The sequence below is a fragment of the Pseudorca crassidens genome, chromosome 19 (assembly GCF_039906515.1).
Source record: "Pseudorca crassidens isolate mPseCra1 chromosome 19, mPseCra1.hap1, whole genome shotgun sequence".
NCBI classification, from domain to species: domain Eukaryota; kingdom Metazoa; phylum Chordata; class Mammalia; order Artiodactyla; family Delphinidae; genus Pseudorca; species Pseudorca crassidens.
In genome coordinates, this window is record NC_090314.1 from 1,846,611 (window position 1) to 1,852,813 (window position 6,203).

Consider the following 6,203-nt stretch of genomic DNA (forward strand, 5'->3'; position numbering starts at 1 on the left):
CGTACGCTCCCCCTAAAGCGTTGTCGTACCCTCACCTGGACCCTAAACCGTCCCCGTCCCCTAACCCTAACCCTAGCCCGAACCCGAACCCTAACCCTTCCCCGAAGGCTGACCCTCACCCGTCCCCTAATCCTAACCCGTACGCTGACACTAACCCGCGCCCTCACACGTACGCTCCCCCTAGAGCGTTGTCGTACCCTCACCTGGACCCTAAACCGTCCCCGTCCCCTAACCCTAACCCTAGCCCGAACCCGAACCCTAACCCTTCCCCGAAGCCTGACCCTCACCCGTCCCCTAATCCTAACCCGTACGCTGACACTAACCCGCGCCCTCACACGTACGCTACCCCTAAATTGTTGTCGTACCCTCACCTGGACCCTAAACCGTCCCCGTCCCCTACCCTAACCCTAGCCCGAACCCGAACCCTAACCCTTCCCCGAAGCCTGACCCTCACCCGTCCCCTAATCCTAACCCGTACGCTGACACTAACCCGCGCCCTCACACGTACGCTCCCCCTAAAGCGTTGTCGTACCCTCACCTGGACCCTAAACCGTCCCCGTCCCCTAACCCTAACCCTAGCCCGAACCCTAACCCTAACCCTTCCCCGAAGCCTGACCCTCACCCGTCCCCTAATCCTAACCCGTACGCTGACACTAACCCGCGTCCTCACACGTACGCTCCCCCTAAAGCGTTGTCGTACCCTCACCTGGACCCTAAACAGTCCCCGTCCCCTAACCCTAACCATAGCCCGAACCCTAACCCTAACCCTTCCCAAAAGCCTGACCCTCACCCGTCCCCTAATCCTAACCCGTACGCTGACACTAACCGTGCCCTCACACGTACGCTCCCCCTAAAGCGTTGTCGTACCATCACCTGGACCCTAAACCGTCCCCATCCCCTAACCCTAACCCTAGCCCCAACCCTAACCCTAACCTTTCCCCGAAGCCTGACCCTCACCCGTCCCCTAATCCTAACCCGTACGCTGACACTAACCCGCGCCCTCACACGTACACTCCCCCTAACGCGTTGTCGTACCCTCACCTGGACCCTAAACCGTCCCCGTCCCCTAACCCTAACCCTAGCCCGAACCCTAACCATAACCCTTCCCCGAAGCCTGACCCTCACCCGTCCTATAATCCTAACCCGTACGCTGACACTAACCCGCGCCCTCACACGTACGCTCCCCCTAAAGCGTTGTCGTACCCTCACCTGGACCCTAAACCGTCCCCGTCCCCTAACCCTAACCCTAGCCCGAACCCTAACCCTAACCCTTCCCCGAAGCCTGACCCTCACCCGTCCCCTAATCCTAACCCGTACGCTGACACTAACCCGCGCCCTCACACGTACGCTCCCCCTAAAGCGTTGTCGTACCCTCACCTGGACCCTAAACCGTCCCCGTCCCCTAACCCTAACCCTAGCCCCAACCCGAACCCTAACCCTTCCCCGAAGCCTGACCCTCACCCGTCCCCTAATCCTAACCCGTACGCTGACACTAACCCGCGCCCTCACACGTACGCTCCCCCTAAAGCGTTGTCGTACCCTCACCTGGACCCTAAACCATCCCCGTCCCCTAACCCTAACCCTAGCCCGAACCCTAACCCTAACCATTCCCCGAAGCCTGACCCTCACCCGTCCCCTAATCCTAACCCGTACGCTGACACTAACCCGCCCCCTCACACGTACGCTCCCCCTAACGCGTTGTCGTACCCTCACCTGGACCCTAAACCGTCCCCGTCCCCTAACCCTAACCCTAGCCCCAACCCTAGCCCTAACCCTTCCCCGAAGCCTGACCCTCACCCGTCCCCTAATCCTAACCCGTACGCTGACACTAACCCACGCCCTCACACGTACGCTCCCCCTAAAGCGTTGTCGTACCCTCACCTGGACCCTAAACCGTCCCCGTCCCCTAACCCTAACCCTAGCCCGAACCCTAACCCTAACCCTTCCCCGAAGCCTCACCCTCACCCGTCCCATAATCCTAACCCGTACGCTGACACTAACCCGCCCCCTCACACGTACGCTCCCCCTAACGCGTTGTCGTACCCTCACCTGGACCCTAAACCGTCCCCGTCCCCTAACCCTAACCCTAGCCCCAACCCTAGCCCTAACCCTTCCCCGAAGCCTGACCCTCACCCGTCCCCTAATCCTAACCCGTACGCTGACACTAACCAACGCCCTCACACGTACGCTCCCCCTAAAGCGTTGTCGTACCCTCACCTGGACCCTAAACCATCCCCGTCCCCTAACCCTAACCCTAGCCCGAACCCTAACCCTAACCCTTCCCCGAAGCCTCACCCTCACCCGTCCCATAATCCTAACCCGTACGCTGACACTAACACGCGCCCTCACACGTACGCTACCCCTAAAGCGTTGTCGTACCCTCACCTGGACCCTAAACCGTCCCCGTCTCCTAACCCTAACCCTAGCCCGAACCCTAACCCTAACCCTTCCCCGAAGCCTGACCCTCACCCGTCCCCTAATCCTAACCCGTACGCTGACACTAACCCGCGCCCTCACACGTACGCTCCCCCTAAAGCGTTGTCGTACCCTCACCTGGACCCTAAACCGTCCCCGTCCCCTAACCCTAACCCTAGCCCGAACCCTAACCCTAACCCTTCCCCGAAGCCTGACCATCACCCGTCCCCTAATCCTAACCCGTACGCTGACACTAACCCGCGCCCTCACACGTACGCTCCCCCTAAAGCGTTGTCGTACCCTCACCTGGACCCTAAACCGTCCCCGTCCCCTAACCCTAACCCTAGCCCCAACCCTAACCCTAACACTTCCCCGAAGCCTGACCCTCACCCGTCCCCTAATCCTAACCCGTACGCTGACACTAACCCGCCCCCTCACACGTACGCTCCCCCTAACGCGTTGTCGTACCCTCACCTGGACCCTAAACCGTCCCCGTCCCCTAACCCTAACCCTAGCCCCAACCCTAGCCCTAACCCTTCCCCGAAGCCTGACCCTCACCCGTCCCCTAATCCTAACCCGTACGCTGACACTAACCAACGCCCTCACACGTACGCTCCCCCTAAAGCGTTGTCGTACCCTCACCTGGACCCTAAACCATCCCCGTCCCCTAACCCTAACCCTAGCCCGAACCCTAACCCTAACCCTTCCCCGAAGCCTCACCCTCACCCGTCCCATAATCCTAACCCGTACGCTGACACTAACCCGCGCCCTCACACGTACGCTACCCCTAAAGCGTTGTCGTACCCTCACCTGGACCCTAAACCGTCCCCGTCTCCTAACCCTAACCCTAGCCCGAACCCTAACCCTAAACCTTCCCCGAAGCCTGACACTCACCCGTCCCCTAATCCTAACCCGTACGCTGACACTAACCCGCGCCCTCACACGTACGCTCCCCCTAAAGCGTTGTCGTACCCTCACCTGGACCCTAAACCGTCCCCGTCCCCTAACCCTAACCCTAGCCCGAACCCTAACCCTAACCCTTCCCCGAAGCCTGACCCTCACCCGTCCCCTAATCCTAACCCGTACGCTGACACTAACCCGCGCCCTCACACGTACGCTCCCCCTAAAGCGTTGTCGTACACTCACCTGGACCCTAAACCGTCCCCGTCCCCTAACCCTAACCCTAGCCCGAACCCTAACCCTAACCCTTCCGCGAAGCCTGATCCTCACACGTCCCCTAATCCTAACCCGTACGCTGACACTAACCCGCGCCCTCACACGTACGCTCCCCCTAAAGCGTTGTCGTACCCTCACCTGGACCCTAAACCGTCCCCGTCCCCTAACCCTAACCCTAGCCCGAACCCTAACCCTAACCCTTCCCCGAAGCCTCACCCTCACCCGTCCCATAATCCTAACCCGTACGCTGACACTAACCCGCGCCCTCACACGTACGCTCCCCCTAAAGCGTTGTCGTACCCTCACCTGGACCCTAAACCGTCCCCGTCCCCTAACCCTAACCCTAGCCCGAACCCTAACCCTAACCCTTCCCCGAAGCCTGACACTCACCCGTCCCCTAATCCTAACCCGTACGCTGACACTAACCCGCGCCCTCACACGTACGCTCCCCCTAAAGCGTTGTCGTACCCTCACCTGGACCCTAAACCGTCCCCGTCCCCTAACCCTAACCCTAGCCCGAACCCTAACCCTAACCCTTCCCCGAAGCCTGACCCTCACCCGTCCCCTAATCCTAACCCGTACGCTGACACTAACCCGCGCCCTCACACGTACGCTCCCCCTAAAGCGTTGTCGTACCCTCACCTGGACCCTAAACCGTCCCCGTCCCCTAACCCTAACCCTAGCCCCAACCCTAACCCTAACCCTTCCCCGAAGCCTGACCCTCACCCGTCCCCTAATCCTAACCCGTACGCTGACACTAACCCGCGCCCTCACACGTACGCTCCCCCTAAAGCGTTGTCGTACCCTCACCTGGACCCTAAACCGTCCCCGTCCCCTAACCCTAACCCTAGCCCGAACCCTAACCCTAACCATTCCCCGAAGCCTGACCCTCACCCGTCCCCTAATCCTAACCCGTACGCTGACACTAACCCGCCCCCTCACACGTACGCTCCCCCTAACGCGTTGTCGTACCCTCACCTGGACCCTAAACCGTCCCCGTCCCCTAACCCTAACCCTAGCCCCAACCCTAGCCCTAACCCTTCCCCGAAGCCTGACCCTCACCCGTCCCCTAATCCTAACCCGTACGCTGACACTAACCCACGCCCTCACACGTACGCTCCCCCTAAAGCGTTGTCGTACCCTCACCTGGACCCTAAACCGTCCCCGTCCCCTACCCTAACCCTAGCCCGAACCCGAACCCTAACCCTTCCCCGAAGCCTGACCCTCACCCGTCCCCTAATCCTAACCCGTACGCTGACACTAACCCGCGCCCTCACACGTACGCTCCCCCTAAAGCGTTGTCGTACCCTCACCTGGACCCTAAACCGTCCCCGTCCCCTAACCCTAACCCTAGCCCGAACCCTAACCCTAACCCTTCCCCGAAGCCTGACCCTCACCCGTCCCCTAATCCTAACCCGTACGCTGACACTAACCCGCGTCCTCACACGTACGCTCCCCCTAAAGCGTTGTCGTACCCTCACCTGGACCCTAAACAGTCCCCGTCCCCTAACCCTAACCATAGCCCGAACCCTAACCCTAACCCTTCCCAAAAGCCTGACCCTCACCCGTCCCCTAATCCTAACCCGTACGCTGACACTAACCGTGCCCTCACACGTACGCTCCCCCTAAAGCGTTGTCGTACCATCACCTGGACCCTAAACCGTCCCCATCCCCTAACCCTAACCCTAGCCCCAACCCTAACCCTAACCTTTCCCCGAAGCCTGACCCTCACCCGTCCCCTAATCCTAACCCGTACGCTGACACTAACCCGCGCCCTCACACGTACGCTCCCCCTAACGCGTTGTCGTACCCTCACCTGGACCCTAAACCGTCCCCGTCCCCTAACCCTAACCCTAGCCCGAACCCTAACCATAACCCTTCCCCGAAGCCTGACCCTCACCCGTCCTATAATCCTAACCCGTACGCTGACACTAACCCGCGCCCTCACACGTACGCTCCCCCTAAAGCGTTGTCGTACCCTCACCTGGACCCTAAACCGTCCCCGTCCCCTAACCCTAACCCTAGCCCGAACCCTAACCCTAACCCTTCCCCGAAGCCTGACCCTCACCCGTCCCCTAATCCTAACCCGTACGCTGACACTAACCCGCGCCCTCACACGTACGCTCCCCCTAAAGCGTTGTCGTACCCTCACCTGGACCCTAAACCGTCCCCGTCCCCTAACCCTAACCCTAGCCCCAACCCTAACCCTAACACTTCCCCGAAGCCTGACCCTCACCCGTCCCCTAATCCTAACCCGTACGCTGACACTAACCCGCGCCCTCACACGTACGCTCCCCCTAAAGCGTTGTCGTACCCTCACCTGGACCCTAAACCGTCCCCGTCCCCTAACCCTAACCCTAGCCCGAACCCTAACCCTAACCATTCCCCGAAGCCTGACCCTCACCCGTCCCCTAATCCTAACCCGTACGCTGACACTAACCCACCCCCTCACACGTACGCTCCCCCTAACGCGTTGTCGTACCCTCACCTGGACCCTAAACCGTCCCCGTCCCCTAACCCTAACCCTAGCCCCAACCCTAGCCCTAACCCTTCCCCGAAGTCTGACCCTCACCCGTCCCCTAATCCTAACCCGTACGCTGACACTTACCCAC